We start from the raw sequence: 23,290 nt of genomic DNA on the forward strand, positions 1-23,290 counted from the left end.
TTGATAACAGATTCGTGCTGTACTCCCAAATATCTTTCTTTTTCTTTTCAGACCCATATTTCCATAATCGGCAAACATATTCGGTTTTGAGAGGTGTTTTGGGGAATAGGCCGAAAACTGAATGACTTGGCTCTGAAAATATATATCAGACTCGTTCTCTACTCCCAAAGACCTTTCATTTGAGCCCCATATTATTGTGGTCAGTAAATTTGTCCTCTTTATCTATCTTGCCTGTCTTGTCTGTTTTGTCTGTCTTGTCTGTCTATCTATAATCCGATTCTCCCGTCACATAAACCGCCTAATCTGCCCATGAAAAGTCGTTTAAAGTATTTGAAAAACGAGGTGTAAGGCATATAAGCTACGTCCCGGCCGAACTTAAGGCGCTTTTAATCTTTTTTTGATATCGATTTTTAACTTTGATTACAAAATTTATGATACAAACATGATCGTAGTGGCATGTTTGTATTCTTATGTTTTATTGTTGTTGTTTTTACTGTAAAAAAAAATCAAAAGTATAAATGAAACTAAAATTGAAATTGATTTGTCATATTTTCCCCTTACAAGTGAGACTGATTTGTATGAACGTGCATGCCCAAAAGCGATAGAACGAACATTCAAATTTAATTAAAGGCATTGTTGTCATTTATGGAGAACCACCTCTTTGGGTACCCTTCTCCTTTACTCCCTACGGTCACACAACACATGTTTAGCAAAGCAATTAAAATTTATGTAAAAGGTCCATTATTACTTTTGTTGGCATGGGCCTCCTTACATAATATTCCTAAATATTTACCTACATTCAATTAAAAACAACAACACCCACCACGAGGGGAGAGAGAGAGAGGACCACTCCGCCTCCCCAAACTCAAGCTTTACCTAAAACGACAACCACTCAATGCGAGTGTGTTTAACAAGCAACGTTTATGAGGGCTCAAATATTAAGGTGATTCTTTATGCTTTAGGTTCGGCTGGGCTTCGGTTTAATGCATTGGTATTGCTTAGGCAGAGTAAGAGAGAGAGAGAGAGAGAGAGGTAGACTTGTTCAATATGGTTCTTTATGCCAACGATATTTTGTTGTAATTAATAAAAATTGTATTACGAGTATTTGTTAAGTCAACAACAACATCAACAGCCCGACCACCACAGCAATAACAACAACAACAACCCACAATGGGCATCAACTCAAGCAAGTGGCATCATAAATTCGATGCGGTCCCCCTACCCGCGACCAAAACAGCATTGCCTTAGTATGGCAATGCTTGTGTTGTGGGGGGAAGGAGGAGAAGAAGATGAACCACAAGTTGCTTTGTGGTGTTAATGAGAGCGAGAGTGGGGGAGTTGGCGGAGACCCTACCTTTCGTAATGAGCTGTGACCTTTTCTCAAATTAATTTGTTGCGGTAGGTGTGAGCATTTGCCCTCCCCCACCATTTAATTGCATTTTTGTTGTAAAGTTTACACTCATAAAGAGCCCAAATTACCATGACTGATATCCAAAGTCGGTCTTTCGAAGGCAATTTCCGGATTATAGTTTTGTAATGATTTCATTTTAATGAAATTTTTAATCTTTCCATTGGCTAAGGTCGCTGTAATGAAGTATGTATTTGAAATGGCAGAAAATTGATTTATGGGGTGGGAAGCGGCACTGAAATCATAAAGGTGACCCATCCCACGGTTTTATAAAGGGATTTAGAGCTAAAAAAGAGAGCAGGGTATGTAATTAAAATGTTTTAAAAACTGAATTTGTTTTGAGATAGAAGCTTGACATATTTTTTTCCAACCAAAGAAAATATTAAACATTTGCTTTTTTAATTTTCTATATTTCTGGAAAGAAACATAGCCTATATAATTTTTTGATATCGGGAGGGAGGCGGACCCTCCCCCTTACCACAAAAGTACTACCCAAAAATAAAAATGGACCGATCGGGACAATATGGGATTCAAATGAAAGCTATTCAAGAGTAGAGTACGAATTTCATAATAAAAGTTGGGTCCAAGTACCTGGGGGTTCGTCCCAGCCCCAAAATCCCTTGAAATAGGTTTATTTGACTATTATGACATTATGGGACTCAAATGAAAGGTATTCGGGAGTAGATTACGAATATGGTCAAAAAGTAGGAATAGGCTTTATAATTTATTGATAACGGAAGGGGGGCGGACCCTCCCAAAAACACTACCCAAAATCAAAAGTGTACCGATAAGGACAATATGGGTATCAAATGAAAAGTATGCGGGAATGGATTACGAATCTGGCATATAAATTCATATCGAAATATAGGGGTCACCCCACCCCCACAAAAACGCCCACAATGGGCATATTAGCCAATCACGGATATATGGGACTCTGTTTGTTTCGTATAGACTGAAAAACGGCAGAACCGATTTTCTCGAAATTTTCAAAGATTGTTTAGGTTGGTCTGGAAGGAAACATAGGCAATATAATTTTTCGGTATCGGAAGGGTGCCGGACCCTGCCCCTTATGCCAAAAACACAACCCAAAATCAAAATTTGGTCCATTGGTACAAAATAGGTATAAAATGAAAGGTATTGGAGAGTAGAATACGAATATGGTATCAAAATTTGAGTCTAAGTACCAATCGGGCTGCCCCAACCCCAAAACTCCCCCAAACAGACATATCGGACGTTAATTTCAATATGGGGTTCAAATGAAAGGTATTCGGGAGTAGATTTCGAATCTGGCATACAAAATCAGATCGAAGTAAAGGGTGTCACGCCACTCCTCAACAACGCAATTAGACCCATTATGACTATGTGATACTTGGCTGAACCGATTTTCTTAAAATTTTTATAGATTGTTTAGCTTGGTCTGTAAGGAAACATAGGCTATATAATTTTTTTAATACCCTAAGGAAGAACATTACCACCAGGAACCGAGAAGGGGCAAATTCTTGCACATCAATGAGTGCTCTCCGATTCAAGTTTAAACTCATCGATAAGGGACCTTTTTTTATAGCCGAGTCCGAACGGTGTCGCACAGTGGGACACCTCTTTGGGGAACCCTTTTTTAAATGACCATGTATGGCATTGTACCTCCCAAATGTCGCCAACATTAAGAGGGACTAAACACCGCTTTGTTCGATGTTCTTGCCAGGATTCGAACGCGTTCAGTGTCATAGTCTATAATGGCACGAATTCCATACCCGCATTCAGGGCGAAGTGTCCCCACCCTAAAAAGATATTAGAGAGTTAAAGAAGGCGCAGCGGAGCGGGCCCGGTTCGGCAAGTCTCATATATAAACTGATCTCCATATTTTAATTCTTGAGCATCTGAAAGCCACAATTTTTGTTCGATTTGGCTACCACTTCGCACATAGTGTTTTGCTATGATTTCCAAACAACTGTGCCAAATACAGTTAAAATCGGTCTATAATCTGATATAGCTCCCATATAAACCGATCTCTCGATTTGACTTCTTGAGTCCTTACAAACCGCAATTTTTGTTCGATTTGTCTGAAATTTTGCACATAGTGTTTTCTTATGACTTCCAACAACTGAGCCAAATACGGTTTAAATCGGCCTATAACTTGATATAGCTCCCTTGTAAACCGATCTCTCGATTTGACTTCTTGAGTCCTTACAAACCGCAATTTTTGTTCGATTTGTCTGAAATTTTGCACATAGTGTTTTCTTATGACTTCCAACAACTGTATCAAATACGGTCCAAATCGGTCAATAACCTGATATAGCTCCCATGTAAACCGATCTCCCGATTTGATTTCTTGAGTCCTTACAAACCGCAATTTTTGTCCGATTTGTCTGAAATTTTGCACACAGTGTTTTCTTATGACTTCCAACAACTGTATCAAATACGGTCCAAATCGGCCAATAACCTGATATAGCTCCCATGTAAAGCGATCTCCCGATTAGACTTCTTGAGTCCTTACAAGCCGCAACTTTTGTCCGAATGGGCTCAAATTTCGCATGCGATCTGTTACGAATTTCAACAACTGTGCCAAATACGGTCCAAATCGATATATAACCTGATATTGCTCCCATATAAACCTAACTAACCCATCCCATACTATAAGCCCCTCTTCCCATAGTAGGGGTAAAAAACAAAAACAAGGAAAAGCCATACTAAAGTTGTACCCATTGCGTATATATTTATCTACCTTCCCATTGGCCACCATTCGCCAAATACAAATTTTATTGAGGCCTACAAAAAATGACCACAATGCGATGAAATTGCAATAATTTGCAAAACCTTAGCAAAACAGAGAATAAGCTCAGCTCAGTTTAGGGCCAATAGCACGTTTAAAAGCTTAGCAGAAGAAAAAACCACACAAAGTAGCACCAAGATAGCCATTTCCTTGAATCTAAAACGAGTCTTGTCTTGGTCTTAGAGTCACAGAATCTTTTGAATATTTCCTCACTTCCGCTAGTCTTAAGACACACAAAGAGAGAAAGATAAACAGTCTATGAAACCTAGCAATGTTTTGTCTAAACTCTTAGACCCAGCCATTGAATTTAGACAACTCTTTTCCCAACATCTTTTCTTTTCAGTCGGTCTTGCAGGCTTTTTTTTTGGTTCATTTGAAATATTTTTTGTTTGTTTATACAAAAGCACACAGACAGACAGGCAAGTTGTCTTTTCTTTTTTTTTCAATCCACATTGTTATGCTAAGTTGAGTTGTCATTTTGAAGGTTACCAAATAATTTGTAGTCAGTCAATACAAGTCGATCGATCGATAATAGCAGTGCAACAAAGTTAACAGTACAAAATGTGTTGTAATATTACCTCACATTTCCGGCAATAATTTAGCTATCGAAATATGGTTTAAGAGAAGGGGGGAGTGTGAGAGACATACTCTTAACGAGGTTGGATAACAAAATAAAGGAAAAAAAACATTTAAAGTTGTTGGTATAGAGCTGTAAAGGCTAGAATGAGGCTTAGGGTAAGCTTAAAGTGGAAGTCTGAAACTAGACACAGGCAAAGTTTTTCCATTTTCATACCACAGTAGCGATATGCCGAAGCTTCTGTTGGGAATCGCATCCAATACCCTCCTTACTGATGATCTGAGTGCCTTACTAACTCAGCAATTGGAGCACTAGCTTTAAAGGCTAAACAGATAAAAAAACCCTAATCCTAAACACGGCATTAGCAAAACACAGGCTGTTTAGAATGAAATGTGTGTGTGTGTGTGAGAGAGAGAGAGAATTGAGACTGTTATGTTCTCAATTCTCTCTCTCTCACACACTTAAAATCTCTAAGAAGAATACTGGGAGTATATTTGGTGGGCAGAATGAAATGAGCGAGGGCTTTTTAGAATGAAATGTGTGTGAGAGAGAGAGAGAGAAAATTGAAAACATAACAGTAAGCACACTTAAAATCCCTAAGAAGAATACTGGGAGTATATTTGGTGGGCAGAATGAAATAAGCGAGGGCTTTTTAGAATGAAATGTGCGAGAGAGAATTTTGAACATAACATTAAGCACACTTAAAATCCCTAAGAAGAATACTGGGAGTATATTTGGTGGGCAGAATGAAATGAGCGAGAGCTTTTTAGAATGAAATGTGCGAGAGAGAGAGAGAGAAAAATTAAGAACATAACAGCAAGCACACTTAAAATCCCTAGAAAGAATACTGGGAGTATACTTCGTGGGCAGCATGAAATAAGCGAGAGAGAGAGTGGGAGAGGGAATGAGAATATAACAATAACTCCACATAAACATAATAAGGCACCACGAGTACTTCTCCCAGTATTCCCTTAGAAGAATACTGGGTGTATATTTCGTGGGCAGCATGAAATGAGCGAGAGAGTGTGGGAGAGGGAATGAGAATATAACAATAACTCCACATAAACATAATAAGGCACCACGAGTACTTCTCCCAGTATTCCCTTAGAAGAATACTGGGAGTATACTTACTGAACAGAGTGAAATGGGCGAGAGAGTGTGGAAGAGGGAATCAGAATAAAACAGTAACGATCGATTAAATTCAATTGGAAACAGCCATTAGATGGCGCTAATTGAAATGTTAGTGCTACTCGTTTGGAGTGGCTTAACGCCTATAACATTCATCATCATGTGGTACTTGTCTATAAATGACTATATGACTACCTTTTAAATAGTCTTTGATTTGGTTTAAAAGAAGATAAAATAATTGGTTGCCCAAAAAGTAATTGCGGATTTTTCATATAGTCGGCGTTGACAAATTTTTTCACAGCTTGTTACTCTGTAATTGCATTCTTTCTTCTGTCAGTTATCAGCTGTTACTTTTAGCTTGCTTTAGAAAACAAGTGTAAAAAAGTATATTTGATTAAAGTTCATTCCAAGTTTTATTAAAAATGCAATTACTTTCTTTTAAAAAATCCGCAATTTCTTTTTGGGCAACCCTAATAAAAAAAAAATTTAAGTTATAAAAAGTGTGGAATTTTTTTAAGAAATTAATAATTAAAAAAATTTAACTTTAAACAAAAAATTAAATTTAAAAAAAATCTGTTTGTTAAAGACATTAAAATTTAAAAAAATAATTTCAAATCCACAATTTTGAAAAAAATTTCAATTCTAAAAAAATTTTAAATTATTAAAATTAAAAAAATACAAATTTTTTAATTTGTAAAGAGCTAAGTAATTTTGAAAAAAAAAAAAAAAATTAAAAAAAATTGGTTTTTGAAAAATTTTAAATTAAGAAAAAAAATAAAAAATAAAAAAAAATCATATATAAAAAATTTTAAATTTTAAAAAATTAAATAAAAAACAAAGTATGTATAAAAAATGCAATGTAAAAAAAAATAATTATAAAAAAATTAAAATTTAAAAAATTTAAGCTTTAAAAATCTAATTTTCAAGAAATTTAAATTTTTGAAAAATTCTTTTTTTTTAAATATAATTAAAAAAAATGAAAAAAATAAATTTTCGAAAAAAAGACATTTAGTTTAAAACTTGGCTCCTAAAAAAAATTAATTTTTTAAAAAATTTAAGTAAAAATCAAGTAAGAGTGTGCTAAGTTCGGCCGGTTCGAATTTCTGCCAAATCGGATGACAATAGCGCCCTCTAGAGGCTCATGAAGTCAAGATCCCAGATTGGTTTATATGGCAGCTATATCAGATTATATACCAATTTAAATCATACTTAACACATTTATTGGGAGTCGTAACAAAACACCTCATGCAAAATTGCAGCCAAATCGGACGAGAATTACGCCCTCTAGAGGCTCAAGAAGTCAAGACCCAAGATCGGTTTATATGACAGCTATGCCAGATTATGAACCGATATGTATTATACCTAACACAGTTGTTGGAAGTGATAGCGAAACATCACGTACAAAATTTCAATCAAATCGAATGAGAATTACGCCCTCTAGAGGCTCAAGAAGTCAAGACCCAAGATCGGTTTATATGGCAGGTATATCAAAACATTAACCGATTTGAGCCATACTTAGCAAAGATGTCGGAAGTAACACCAAAACACCACGTACAAAATTTCAATCAAATCGGATGCGAATTGCGCCCTCTAGAGACTCAAGAAGTCAAGACCCAAGATCGGTTTATATGGCAGCTATATCAAAACATGGACCGATTTGAACCAAACTTAGCACAGAAGTGCTACTAAAACACCACGTGCAAAATTTCAATCAAATCGGATGCGAATTGCGCCCTCTAGAGACTCAAGAAGTCAAGACCCAAGATCGGTTTATATGGTAGCTATATCAAAACATGGACCGATTTGGCCCATTTACAATCCCAACCGACCTACACTAATAAGAAGTATTTGTGAAAAATTTCAAACGGCTAAGCTAAACCAAATTCGACCTAAAATGGCTATTGAAAGATTCATGTTGAGTATGACAACTTCGTTGCCCCAAGCCATGGAACCGTTAATTATTCGTTTGTTTTTTCATTTTCGATTTGATAGCTGCCCTGCTTAAACAGCTGAAATGAAATGTGAAACAAACCAATTTGCGGCCTACACTAAAACTTTTCAATAAAGCCATAATTATGAGTACTTCAGCTGGTTTTTTTCATTTAATTTCTTACAAACGTTGCGTTTTTTTGCCTTGCCTTATGACTTGAGGTTTTTTTGAAACGTGTGAATAAAACGCTTGATAATCAAACACAGAGAAGTGCAGAGGGACAGACGTTATAAAGAAGTTGTATGGAAAAAAGGCATAACTTTTGTGATTTTTTTTAATTTGGGTATCATGTCTTTGAATAGTTTAAAGACCCCAGAAAACTGCCGCCATAGTCAGACGTATTCTTTGTAGCTAGGCGCAACACAACAACAACTCTAATCATCTGATTCGGCATAAAAAGAACCTTGATGTCTTATTTATGCCTTTATTGTTGTTTATAGGTTTTCGATCAATGTTCAATAGTTTTGTTGTTGTTTTTTTTTTCGCCCATTGTTCACTCCCCAGAGTTCAACATACTTTGAAAATCATCACAATTTTGTGCAAATAATGCTGGAAACAAGCGTTCCAACTCGTCATATTCATATACAAATGATGGCTTGGCAAATTACAAAAACTCCACAACTGCTGTGGCTGCTTAAAGCCGCATCACCTGGCCATCACCAATCATTCGTTACAGAGGAGGATTAAAAATTTGATGGCTATTAAAGAAAGACAACACTTTTTTGATTTTTGCCACAATCTCAAAAGGCAAAGACGGTGATTTTGTCACACAACAACGAATATTCCCAGGCTTGCTAACTGTAGATGTTGTTGGCTGCTGCTGCCGCCAAACCTCTGCTCATGATGACGGTGACGGTGATGGCGATGATGATGATGAGATTGATGATGACGTTCGCTTTTTGATATCAAAAGACAGGTTCTGCTTGTTTTTCGATTTGGTGTGATTTTAAATCAGCTCTTAATCACGTTTTGCCAAATTAAAAACAAAAAAACCACACCACACACACATAAAATTTTAAATGAGCAGCAATAAAAAACGTTATGAAAATTGAAGAAAAAAAATTAAAATACATTTTTTGTGATACACATGTGAATTGAAAGAAAGGACGGACCAAAGTGTGGGTCACACAGTAGTGAAAAAAATTTTTTGGTAACCAAAAAAAAAAAATGTTTATGAATTTTAAAAATTTTATTCAAAAATATCAAATTTTGGTAAAATTTTCTTAAACAACATTTTAAAAATCTTTTGTAAACCAATCAAATTTTGGTAAAAATTAGATAAAAAACTAATTTTGAAGAAATTTTCTATAACAAAAATTCGAAAAATTTTTTACAAAACTCAAACTTTGACAATATTTTCTAAAATTTTCAAATTTTTAAAATATTTTATGAAATTTTTTTGATGAACATTTTTTTTTAATTTTTAAAACCACTGTGCACAAAAAAATCTTAAAAATTTTTTATAAAATAAAATTTTGCCATAATTTTCTATAAAACTAATAATTCTGTGTTGTGATGGTTGAACTTTTTATTTGTTAGAAGAAAGTCGTTTGAAATTCCCTGAGGAAGAAAACCGGTGGTTTTCGAAATATTGGATTTTTTAATAATAAAACAATTTTCAAAAAGAACACCATCAGTTTTTTAACAATTGTTTTCATAACCTTGAGTCGAACAAACCAAAAAAGTATATAATTACTAAAATGCTCACAAAATTTTCTATCAAATTAAAAATGTTGAAAGAATTTTTTTAATTTTTTTTATCGTTTAACCCACTGTGCAATAATTTGAATTAATGGAGAATGAATTTTTAATATACAATTTTAAAATTGTTTATGGTTTTTTTTACGAGAAACATAAATTTTTTTAAATTTTTGTTTCATCTTTTAACCCACTGTGCAGTTATTTTGATTTAGAGACATTTAAAAAATTTTTATATTTATATTTCTTAATAATATGTAAACCCACTGTGCATAAGAAAACCAAAAATTTTTTATTTTATAAAATTACAATTTTGAATTTTTTTTAAATCCCGCTGTGCATGAAAAAACCAAGCAGTTTTTATTCTATAAAATTAAAATTTTGAAATTTTTTTTTAATGTTGAAAGAATTTTTATGAACGATGACAAAATTTTATATAAAAATAAAATTTTAGCAAAATTTAAAAAAAATAGTTAAAATTTTTCATGAATTTTTTTTTTCGAAGAATATTTTTCTTTTCTTTTTTTCATTTAATTCTTTTTATATTTTTACCCCCGCTGTAATAATTTTTTTTTATTTAATTCTTTTTATATTTTAACCCACTGTGCAATTATTTTGATTAAAAGAGATAAAATATTTTTTATGAATATTTTTATCAAAAATATTTATTTATTTAAATGTAGTTTCTCTAAACTCACTGTGCATGCAAAAAATGCAATGTTTTTTAAAATTAAAAATTTAGCCAAAATTTTTTATAAAATTAAAGTTGAAATAAAATTTTTTAAAAAATTTAAATTTAAAAAATCAACTTTAATTTTATAAAATTAAAGTTGAAATAAAATTTTTTAAAAAATTTAAATTTAAAAAATCAACTTTAATTTTATAAAATTAAAGTTGAAATAAAATTTTTTAAAAAATTTAAATTTAAACAAAAATTTTTTATAATATCAAAAAAATTTTTGTAAAAATTTTTTATTATATAAAAATTTTATCAAAATTTTTTGTAATTTAAAATTTTTATCAAAAAAATTTTTTTTAACATTTAAGTTTTATAAAAAATTTTGAGAAAGTGTTCTATAAAATTGGCAAAATTTTCTTTAAAATTAAAATTTTGATAATATTTTAAATATAAAATTTTTATGAGATTTTTTTTCGAAAAAATATTAGTTTTTTGGATTTGTTTTATCTTTTAACCCACTGTGCAATTATTTTGATTAAAAGATTTTTAAAATATGTGATGATTTTTTTTTTTTAAATATTTTTTTATTTTTTATTTAAATATTTTTTAATAATATTTAAGCCCACTGTGCATTAAAAAAAATTTATATAAAATTAAAATTTTGGTAAAAATTTCTATAATACTAAAAATTTAAAATTTTTTTTTTAAATAAATGTTTTCAAAATTTTCTATAAATTTAGAAAAAATTTTCCGCTGAATTAAATTTTCACAAATTAAAATATTGACAAAGTTTTCTATAAAATTTTGGCAAAATTTTCTATAAAAGCAAATTTGCAGGAAATTTTTGAATAAAAAATTTAAAATTTTCTTGAATTTTTTTCCAAAAATATTTTTGTTTTACTTTCTTTTATCTTTTAATCCACTGTGCAATTATGTTGATAGAAAGAGATTTAAATTATTTTATGATTTTTTTTATCGAAAAAAAAATTTTTTTTTGATTAAAATTTTTTTATAATTAGCATCCCGGTGGTCCGCATCGCTGTCCCCTTTTAGGGTAGGAATTCAAAAAACATAGGTGGTCACTCTATTTATACAAATTATCAATGAGTGCAGTCCGATTCAAGTTCAATGATAAGCGGCCTCCTTTTTATAGCCGAGTCCGAACGGCGTGACGCAGTGCGACACCTCCTTGGAGGGAAGTTTTACATGGCATAGTACCTTACAAATGTTGCCAACATTAGGAGGAGAAAACCACCGCTGAAAATTTCTTCTGATGGTCTCGCCAGGATTCGAAACCAGGCGTTCAGTGTCATAGGCGGACATGCTAACCTCTTCGCTACGGTGGCCTCCTCACACCTTAAGTTCCACCTGAACAGCAAGTACAAAATGGTACCACTTTTTATAACAAAATGTACGAATTTTGAATAGATCATTTAGTCATCCATCATTTATTTCTTGGTTGAACCTATCTGCCATTTTTCGAACTTCTAAAGAGAGTACCAAATAGTACCAATTTTGGTACCACAAAAAACAATTAGTCGTCCCTCATTTATTACTAAGTTTTACCTACATGTCACATTTCAGACCTCTAGCTCCATCTGCACAGAAACTACCAAACGGTACCAAAATGTACGAATTTTAACAAAATCATAGTCACCCATCATACTTTTGTTTGTGGTACCTGCATGACAAACCTCAGATCTCTAGCCCCATCTGTAAAGAAAGTAGCAAATGGTACTAATTTTGGTAACAAAATAAAAGAATTTTAAATAGATCATTTATTCGCCCATCATATATTTCCTAATTGTACCTACATGACAAATTTCAGACCTCTATATATCTATAGTACCAATAGCGGTATTTGCTGGGCATATGTGTACCATTTCGTAATTTTTGATACTTTGTAGTACGAATATCAGCAAATCCAGCCTTATCCCGTGTCTATGACCCAAGGCCACCATTCGTGCAAAATTTTATGATTCTAGCTTTAGCCGTTTGGAATTTTTAATGAATGAATGAATGCATTTTTCATAAGTCATTTAGTCACCTATCATGTACTTCTTAGTTGTACCTACATGCCCTACATTTAGTCAATTATCAACAACATGCCAAATTACAGACATCTATTCATCTGCAAAGAAGGTACCAAATGGTACTAATTGCGGTATTAAAGGTACGATTCCTCCCGTTACCAGTACTATTTTTCCATTTTTTCTTTTCACCCTCATCCTTTTGAAGCAGATGTGTTTTAACTCCAATTTCAAAATTCCACCTCTATCCATCCGCCCTGTACACATTTCACCCATTTCGTACCTCTTTGGTACTTTTTTTTTAGTACCTAAATGTACCAATTTCCAAAAACTCTTATAGTCATCCGATTAAGTTTGCCATAGTGTACCTAAGTTTCAAAAATCAGAGCTCTAGTTCAATTTACAAAGGAAATACCAAATACGGTACTCAACGTACTGTTTCTCGTACTTCCTGTGCGATTTTACATTTATTTTATATTTTCGCGTTCTTTAATTTGAACTCAATAACATAACTCTAGCACTCTCCGTTCGCGTTGGGCAAAAGTGTAGCATTTCATACTTTTTGGTACTTTTTAGTACCTTGCAAAAATGTAGCATTTCATACTTTTTGGTACTTTTTAGTACCTTGTCGTACGAATATCACCAAATCCAGCCTTATTCCATGTCTATGACCTAAGACTTTTAAGTCCAATATTAAAATTCCACCTCTATCCATTCGCCCTGTACACAGTTCACCCATTTCGTACCTTTTTGGTACCTTTTTTTAGTACCTAAATGTCTTTTTAGTACTTTGTCAGACGAATATCACCAAATCCAGCATTATTTCGTGTCTATGACCTAAGACTTTTAAGTCCAATTTCAAAATTCCATCTCTATCCATCCGCTCTGTACACATTTCACCCATTTCGTACATTTTTGGTACTTTTGTTTAGTACCTAAATGTACAAATGTTCAAAAACTCTTATAGTCATCCGATTAAGTTTGCCATAGTGTACCTAAGTTTGAAAATTCAAAACTCTAGTTCAATTTACAAAGGAAATACCAAATAGTGCCAAATACGGTACTCAAGGTACTGTTTTTCGTACTTTCTGTACGATTTTCCATTTTTTTTTTGCCAAATGTTATTTTTTCGAGACGTTCTTTCATTTGAGCTCAATAACATAATTCTAGTACTTTCCGTTCGCGCTGGGAAAAAATGTAGCATTTCGTACTTTTTGGTAATTTTTAGTACTTTGTTGTACGAATATCACCAAATCCAGCCTTATTCCGTGTCTATGACCTAAGACTTTCAATTCCAATTTCAAAATTCCACCTCTATCCATTCGCCCTGTACACAGTTCACCCATTTCGTACCTTTTTGGTACTTTTTTTAGTACCTAAATGTACCAATTTTCGAAAACTCTTATAGTCATCCGATTAAGTTTGCCATAGTGTACCTAAGTTTCAAAATTCAGAGCTCTAGTTCAATTTACAAAGGAAATACCAAATAGTACCAAATATGGTACTCCACGTACTATTTCTCGTACTTCCTGTACGATTTTCCATTTTTTCTAGACTTTCTTTAATTTGAGCTCAATAACATAATTCAAGCCCTTTCAGTTTGCACTGAGCAAAAATTTATCATTTCGTACTTTTTGGTAGTTTTTAGTACCTTGTCATATGAATATCAACAAATCCAGCCTTATTCCGTGTCTGTGACCCAAGAGCAACATTCGTGCAAAATTTTATGATTCTAGCTTCAGCCGTTTGGATTGGGCGATGATCAGTCAGTCAGTCACGCCACTCTTGTATGTATATATAACGATTATCTTTAAACCCCAAGTGTATAAAAAAAATCGAAACATTTTTTATTCTATAAAATTGAAATTTTGACAATTTTTTGTTTCTAATTTTGCCAAAATTTCTAAATAAAATTAAAAATTTTGACAAAATTTTCTATAAAAATAAAATTTTAGCAAAATTTTGAATAAAAATTTCAATTTTTTTTTCATGATTTTTTTTTTTTTAAAAAAAAATTTTTATTTAAAACTGTGCAATTATTAGATTAAATGAGATTTAAAATTTTATATGCATTTTTTATCTAAAAATATTTAAATTTTTATTAAATTTTTTTTTAATTTTTTAAGCCCACGGTGCATGGAGAAAAATTTTTTGGAAAATATTTTTTTTTTTTAATTTTTCATAATATTTTTTTTTTTATCTTTTAACCCACTGTGCACTCATTTTGATTAAAAACTTGTTTGCTTTTTAATATTTGTTTAATAAATCCCCATCTCAGAGCAGAGATGTTTTTCTCAATTTCTTTGCTGTTTAAAATGCCATTAAATGCTGGGTGACACAAAATTAAAAAAAAAAACTAAAACTAAAAAAACCTGTTGTTTTTTTTGTGAGAAACATAAAACCGAAAAACAGTTGAAGGCTAAAAATATAAATTAATTAAAACTATTTGATTTGTTTTGCTCTGTAACAAAATACGAAATTAAATAAAACGTTTTGTGAGATATCAAAGGTGTTAACGCTACGAAGCTTGTTATTAATCAACATATGAAAATCCTACCATGTTTAAGGCGTTTAAACTTGTTGGGGGAGGAGGGCGGATGGGGGGGTTTGATATTTTCATAAATGCTCATATCTATCATACCGTCAAGCTACGCTGAATGAATGACTGATGATTTTGGGGAGTTTATTAAACCACGTTTCGCCACTTAAATGTCACTTTTCCCTCGATTATTGCGCCCAAAAAGGCAACAGAAGATGAAGAATAGGGAAAGGGAGTTTGTATGCCATCCATCTAGCAGAGTACATCTTTATTATAACAAAATTAATAATTCTGGTCGCATTCCCTTTTAATTATGGTTGGGCTTTTGCTGTTGCTGTGCTGCTGCCGCCACTGCTGCCGCTGCTGCTGCTGATGGCGCTGATGTATCATTTAGCAGTAGTTTTATATATTTTTTGATGGTAATTTTTTCCTTTTCCATTATTCGCAGTTACAGCCATTGTTGGAAAAAAGGCATAATTCTCAGGCTTTTTGTAAATTATAGTTAATATCAGCTTGAGTATGCAGTGCTGGCTGTGGGCTTGGTATAGATTTGGCTGAAATTTTGCACGTGGTGTTCTGTTATGACTTCCAACAACTGTGTTAAGTATGGTCCACATCGGTCTATAACCTGGTGTAGCTCCCATATAAACCGATCGCCCGATTAGACTTCCTGAGCCTTTACAAGCCGCCACTATCGGCCGATTTGGCTGAAATTTTGCACGTAGTGTTCTGTCATGACTTCCAACAACTGTGTTAAGTATGGTCCAAATCCGTCTATAGCCTGGTACAGGTCCCATATAAACCGACTTCCCGATTTGACTTCTTGAGCCCCTAGAAGCCTCAATTTTTATCTGATTTGGCTGAAAATTTGCACATGGTGTTCTTTTATGACTTCCAACTACTGTGCCAAGTACGGTCCATATCGGTCTATAACCTGGTATAGCTCCCATATAAACCGATCGCCCAATTTGACTTCCTGAGCCTTTACAAGCCGCCACTTTCGCCCGATTTGGCTGAAATTTTGCACGTAGTGTTCTGGGATGACTTCCAACAACTGTACCAAATAATGTTCAAATCGGTCATGAACCTGATATAAGTCCCATATAAACCGATCTCCCGATTTGACTTCTTGAGCCCCTGGAAGCCTCAATTTTTATCTGATTTGGCTGAAAATTTGCACATGGTGTTCTTTTATGACTTCCAACTACTGTGCCAAGTACGGTCCATATCGGTCTATAACCTGGTATAGCTCCCATTTAAACCGATCTCCCGATTTGACTTCTTGAGCCCTTACAAGCCTCTATTTTTATCCGATTTGGCTGAAAATTTGCATATAGTGTTCTGTTATGACTTCCAACAACTGTCCCAAGTATGGTTCAAATCGGCCCATAACCTGATATAGCTCCCATATAAACCGACCTCCCGATTTGACTTCTTGAGCCCTTACAAGCCTCAATTTTTATCCGATTTGGCTGAAATTTTGCATATAGTGTTCTGTTATGACTCTCAACAACTGCGTCAAGTATGGTTCAAATCGGTCTATAACTAGATATAGCTCCTATATTTTAGCAGAATCCATGGTGGGGGGTCCCCAAGTTTCGACCCGGCCGAACTTAGCACGCTTTTATTTGTTTTAATTTCAGTTTTATGGAAAATGGGTAAACGAAACTTTCATTTATGGCAAACAAACTATATTTGTAGAGTTTATCTGGCTGTAGCTATTGTGTATAATGTAGGGTACAATGTCTTGGGCTCAGTCCACCAATTGTTTCTTCCTTAATACATTTTTTCCCTTTTTGGTTTTTTTTTCTTTTTTTTTTTGGTACAATTCCCCGAGTCTTGCATTGCCATTGCTGTGTTCTTTGTAAATGGAAATTTGTTTTTATTAAATTATGCGCAACGCCAGACGTTATGGCGTGAAAAATTAAAAATTATTTTTTTAGATTTCTTTTTTTGTTGTATTTTTTGCTTGCACACTTGGGAATGATGTACTTTACAGACATACAGATGGAGTACTTGTGAGTGAGATTATGGTGGGTATAGGCAAAAAGGAGCAAATTGTAAGCAGCCACAAGCAGCGTGATAGCCATCTAAGATGAAGGCAGTAGTGAAGCAGTGCAAAGGGAGTTGGGGCGAGAAATCAACATTCCCATTCAGATTTAGGCATTTGAACACGTTTCTCGTAAAGGAAATTATATTTGCCCAGAATGGTGAACGAAGAAACGGGAAGCAACGTTTTGTCTGCCTTACACAGCCTTAGCTGCCTTTTAGGCAGGCCCTCCAACAAAGCAAAGTTGAGGAAGAAAAACTTAATGATTCATTGAATAATTTCATGGAATGAAATCTCTTCGAAACAATTTTTAATAAAGACTCCCTTGACTGTGAAGGATTTTTGCATGAAATGCCTCCTTTGCTGCTGCTTAGGAAGTTCTTTTGTTGCCGAGGTATTAGCCTTAGTCTAAGAATTGGAATGCCAAAGGGGACGTCAATTGAAATTGTCATAAAAATAAGCAGACTGTAAAGGGACCCTAATCGCTCTCCCAGGAGCAAATGATTTTTATTAGTTGATAAATTTCTAAGAATTTTATGGAAAAGTTGTAAAGAGGGAAATAAAAACAAAATGTACAAGAATTTTAATTTTTATTTACATGCATATCTTTATTTAATATCTAATACATCTTTCTACAATTTATAATTTCAGAAACTCATGAATTTGGAATATTTGGTTTAAAACATTAGCTTAAGGTGAGTTAAAAAAAATCAATATTTCTTTTTATACACTCCTCTTCTATGAAAATAATCCATAGACAATTTTACCTATTTCAAAATTCTGCCATAAACCCCAAAAAAAAAAGCAATTTTATCATGTTGTCAAAATAATCCTTGATTAGTTGCTTTAAGCTGTGAAAGGAATTTGCCCCAACTATTTTCATATCTTGAAACTGTCTGCCAATAAAATGAAACAACCGCCTCACAAGAAATACACCCATATTCGCCTAACGCAATAAATGTGTTGGGGATTTTTCGTTGCTTTTTTTTACCACTTGTCCAAAATAATCTTGGAAAACAAAACAAGACTTAGTGACGACTTGGCTCAATGCACAAGCATACCCAGAAGTGTGGAAGTATGCATACACATACATACATACCCATGAATGCAACTGATTTCGTTATTGAACGAAAACTGTTGAGTATTTTCCTCTACATAAATACTATGCTATGCTATTTACAAATCTCATAAATTTTCTATTAACTGGGTCAATAATAGCTTAGAAGACAACTCCATAAAGTGGTTCGAAAATAAGAAAAAAAAAACAATCATTGAGGGTAAGTGCTAGGTAACTGAACTTTTCTATTCAAAAACTGTTCTGCAGGCCTTACTTCAAGTTGAAAGCTAGTCTTATTTTTTGTTACTTTGCCAAATATTTGATATCTCTGTCGATTGTTTGCCTGATTCCTCAATACGTCTCTTCAGTCGATTTATTATCTCACAAATATGCAGTTTTTTTAAGTGTAGTAGTTTTTTTTTTGCTAGAATAAGGCTTAGTTTTTTGCTGAGTTGGCATTGTGTGGTCGAATTGAGTATCTGCATTTGAGCGCGCATTACTTTCAATTCACCAACACCAGCGGCAATAGCAACAACAATAACGTGAAAAGGAGCCAACAACAACAACAGAACTCACATTAACCTGGCAGGCTGGCTGCTGTTAAATATACAATTCTTGCTGCTCTTGCTAATATAGCCTACTGGTAACTACTGTTACCGCTGCTGTTGTCGCTCTTGCGACAATGTAAACACATATACTACTATAATATTTATTATCATGCATCAGCAGCATACAGTTACAATTGCATGCATTATGTGTGGGTAATAGGGTGGGTTGGTTAAAATGAAAATTAAAAATTAAAATAAAACAAAAAATAAAATAATGATAATGATAAAGATAAAGATGAAGATGAGGATGAAGATGAAGATGAAGATGAAGATGAAGATGAAGATGAAGATGAAGATGAAGATGAAGATGAAGATGAAGATGAAGATGAAGATGAAGATGAAGATGAAGATGAAGATGAAGATGAAGATGAAGATGAAGATGAAGATGAAGATGAAGATGAAGATGAAGATGAAGATGAAGATGAAGATGAAGATGAAGATGAAGATGAAGATGAAGATGAAGATGAAGATGAAGATGAAGATAAAGATAAAGATAAAGATAAAGATAAAGATAAAGATAAAGATAAAGATAAAGATAAAGATAAAGATAAAGATAAAGATAAATGTAAATATTAATTGGGCGAAGCCAATCTTTTGATACCCTACACCACATTGGATATGCAGGCTAAGTCGTCGAATTAAAATTTTGCTTAAATTTGTTATGTAAATCGTTGTGCAGATTTTTGAGAAGAACGATTGATAAACGTGTTAGCAAAGGCCTTAAAAGTTAAAATCGGGAAATGCATATTTACTGGACCTATATCTATATTCTATGACATTCATCAGTCATCAGAAGAGTTATAAGAGAAACTTTCTTGCCAAATTTTGTGAAGATCGGTTTACAAATAACTAAATTATTGAGTATTTTTCAAAATCGGACACAAATATACATATGAGTGCTATATTTAATCCAAAGCGATTTCTTTTATATTCAATAGCAATGCCGGGAGTCATAAGGGAATCCTTTGTGCCAATTTTCGTGTGAATCGGTTAACAAATGACCAAATTATTACAAAATTTATTGTCCAAATCAGACGAACATATATGTGGGAGCTATATATAAATCTGAACCGACTTCCATGAAATTCCAATGAAACACATATACAATGTCGAGACTTATAAGAGAACCCTGTTGCGAAATTTCGTGAGAATCGGTTCACAAATGACGATATAAATGCAATTTTAATCCAAATCGGACATGTATATGGGAGCTACGAGGGTTGCCTTTTATATTTCGGGATGGGACAAACCTTGTGTTGCAATCTGCCAATTGACAGCTCTATCGTAAAGTTTGACATTTTTGAGGTTAAACGTACTCGAAACGTTTTTGACATACGAGCGCAATTTGTGCTGTTTACAGTAACTTAAAAGATTCATCTCGCTGAAAACATGGAATGAAATCGTGAACATTTTCTTGCGATTATTTTTCACAATTTTTAACGTGGATAAACTCAACAACATTGTAACGATGAACTTAATTAAATTTTTGGCGATGAAGCTCCATCAAGAACCAATGTTTATCGATGATATGGTAAATTCACTACAAGACGAATTTCGTGAAGATCGTCCCAAATCAGTTGTTGTTCCAAAAACCATTGATGCTGTGCGCCAACTAATTTTGCATGATCGTCATGTGACCTAACGTGAGATTGAGATAACCTTAGGCATTACATTCAATATTGCATGAACATTTGACCGTCATAAAAAATTTGTTCGCATTGGATCCCACACAATTCGTCAATCGCTCAACAAAGGGCTTGTGTCGATTCCTTGAAAGTAATGCTCCATAAATACGATCGCGGTGCTTCGAAACGCGTCTATGACATCGTGACAGGTGATGAATCGAGGATTTACGCCTATTAGCTCGAAAGTAAACCGCAGTCGACTGTATGTGTGTTTCAAGATGAGCCAAATCCAACAAAAGGTGCTCGCGTTCGAAGCACTTGCAAGCAAATGATCCCCTATTTTTTTTTTTGGAGAAACTGGACATGTCGCAATCGTGCCACTAGAACCGATGGCACTTGTTTTATGCAAATGTTCTTCGACGCTCGCTCGTCCTTTAGGTAATCTTTTCAACCTTGCTTACTGGGTGCGGGTGTTTTCCCTGCGCGATGGAAGATTGCAAACGTGCAGGCTATCCTCACGAAGGGTGAGGCAACCGACCCTGCGAATTACCAACCAATAGCGTTATGCTCTGCGCTTTTCAAGGTTATGGAGAGCATGATCAATTACCATCTTGTACGATACTTAGGAGTCCAATGGTGTTCTTAGCGACCGACAATAAAGGGTTCCGAAGAAATCGCTCCACGGGTGACCTCATGGCACTTCTGTCTGAACGTTGGAGTCGCTCTATTTACCAGTTCGGTGCGAGTAAGGTGGTGGCTCTGGATATCTCCAAGGCATTTGATAGGGTCTGACAACGTGTAACTCCTTTCAAAGTCTGGTCGCTTTTAGTGTCGGCAATAACTTCGCTCCATTTATATCAAGTTTTCTCAGAGATCGCACTATAAGAGTTGTTGTAGATGGGTTCTCATCTGACGAATATAAATTGACCGCAGGAGTTCCACAAGGCTCTGTCCTTTCTCTCTCTCTCTTTTTCTTATTTTCATTGACGATCTGCTGGATCTGACTTCGAATGCGATCTACTCGTTTGGGGTTGGGACGGCCCCCCAGTTACTTGAAATTCGTAGTCTACTCCTGAATACCTTTCATTTGAGTCCCATATTGTCCCGATCGGTCCACTTTTATTTTTGGGTAGTACTTTTGGGGTAAGGGGAAGGGTGCACCCCCTTCGGATATCAAAAAATTAAATAGCCTATGTTTGCTTTCAGACCAATCTACACAATCTGTGAACATTTCAAAGTTTTTGAGTCTATGCGGAACAAACAAACACAAATTGAATTTTTATATATAAGATTCCTTTGTATCCTTGTTGTAGCTTTGCATAGCGACCCACTTTACTGTACATTCAAATGTAAATCCGTACCCAAAAACAAAAATGTTCACATTTTGTATTTATTACATTTTTGTAAGTGAAGTTCTTTCATTGTTGTTCCCGTTGCTTGTTGTTGTAGTGTTTACTATTGCATTGTAACATATGACCCATATAAAGGTCAGCACCAGTTTTTTGGTTCAAACAAAAAAGGGAAAAGTACAATGCAACACAAACCAAAAAGCAAAAAGCAAAGCAAAAGCTTAGAGAGCAGAGAACAAAATGAAGAATGGGATAAATAACCCGACAAGTGGCTCTGGCAGGAACTGAGTGTTGATAATGGCCAATGCAAGATGTCTGAAATAATTCTTTGTTATGGTGGCTTTTTTGTGGTTGGTACTAAAAGTTTCTTCAAATAAAATTTAAGGTAATAGCTGCAATTGGTTGTTTTCTGATGAATATGTGACTTAGAGTAATAAAAATAAAATAAAATAAAAATAAAGTAATATGAAATAAAATAAAATAAAATAAAATAAAATAAAATAAAATAAAATAAAATAAAATAAAATAAAATAAAATAAAATAAAATAAAATAAAATAAAATAAAATAAAATAAAATAAAATAAAATAAAATAAAGTAAAATAAAATAAAATAAAATAAAATAATATAAAATAAATTAAAATAAAATAAAATAAAATAAAATAAAATAAAATAAAATAAAATAAAATAAAATAAAATAAAATAAAATAAAATAAAATAAAATAAAATAAAATAAAGTAAAATAAAATAAAATAAAATAAAATAAATTAAAATAAAATAAAATAAAAATTGAACAAAAAAAAATTAAAAAAATAAAGTATTATGAAATAAAATAAAAAAAAATATAAAACATATATATTAAATTTAATAAAATAAAACAAAATAAAAATAATTCGATCCAAAATATTTAAATATTCATTAAAAAAAACGATAAATAATTTACCATAAAATAAAATAAATGTAATTACAATACAATATACAAAATAGAATAATTTCAAATTAAAAAAAAAAATTATTTATTTGAAAAAAAGGTTTTTTTTTTTTTGAAATTTAGCATTTTTTTAAAGGACTACCAATACAAAAAAAAAAAACAATTTGTTTCTTAAAGTATATTGTACGTTTGGTTATATCGTTCCCTTACAATTAATATTTCACGCACATCATCTGCTTTAATCGAAGACTATTTGTCTTATTAATAATAAAACTGCCCATCGTCAATGGTGTGCTCTTTATGCCTCTTTCCCCCCATAAAATGAATGGGAATAAGGATTATTGCCCCTCGCTTTCGGTGCGGGAAACATCTGCAGTTGTTTCAATATTGAATTTAATATTCATTTGTCACCATTTCCATTCACCACTTATGTAACCAATAGCCAAATAACAACAACAACAAAACTCTCTCTAACTCCCACAACAACTAAGCCTGGTAATCGATTCTTATCCACCATTCTCATTGGAATTGGTTACACCATGCACTATGGAATTTCCTTTGGACAATTTGTGTAGTGATCTACAATCTGAATGTTAAGGCAAAACAATAAAAGAAAAAAATATTCAATTACGACACACATTTGTATGCTTCCCCCATTTGGCAGCTGTGTTGTGACTATGGCCTGTGTGTGTCCAGCAACATGAGTGTGATGATGGATTTTATCTTTGCCTAAACAATCAAACGGCAAGTACGTACTACGAGTATGATATTCGAGCTAGAGTTTCATTCATTTCAAGCCGTTTTTCTTTATGATATTTTGACATTAGCATTTGTTAACACTTTATTGCTGCTA

The 23,290-nt window shown here is 33.2% G+C and overlaps 1 protein-coding gene across 5 annotated transcripts in view; it reads left to right on the forward strand.

Moving 5' to 3' along the window:
* The window catches only part of LOC106084627 (probable WRKY transcription factor protein 1), a 289,563-nt gene that overhangs the window by 41,041 nt on the left and 225,232 nt on the right, over positions 1-23,290 (forward strand). For all 5 annotated transcript variants that reach the window (XM_013248455.2, XM_059369054.1, XM_059369055.1 and 2 more), the window contains exon 3: positions 17,521-17,564. The gene's annotated coding sequence lies outside the window, so the exon portion shown is untranslated. The remainder of the gene's footprint in view (positions 1-17,520; positions 17,565-23,290) is intronic.

The sequence above is a fragment of the Stomoxys calcitrans genome, chromosome 5, assembly GCF_963082655.1.
Source record: "Stomoxys calcitrans chromosome 5, idStoCalc2.1, whole genome shotgun sequence".
In the NCBI taxonomy this organism is placed as follows: domain Eukaryota; kingdom Metazoa; phylum Arthropoda; class Insecta; order Diptera; family Muscidae; genus Stomoxys; species Stomoxys calcitrans.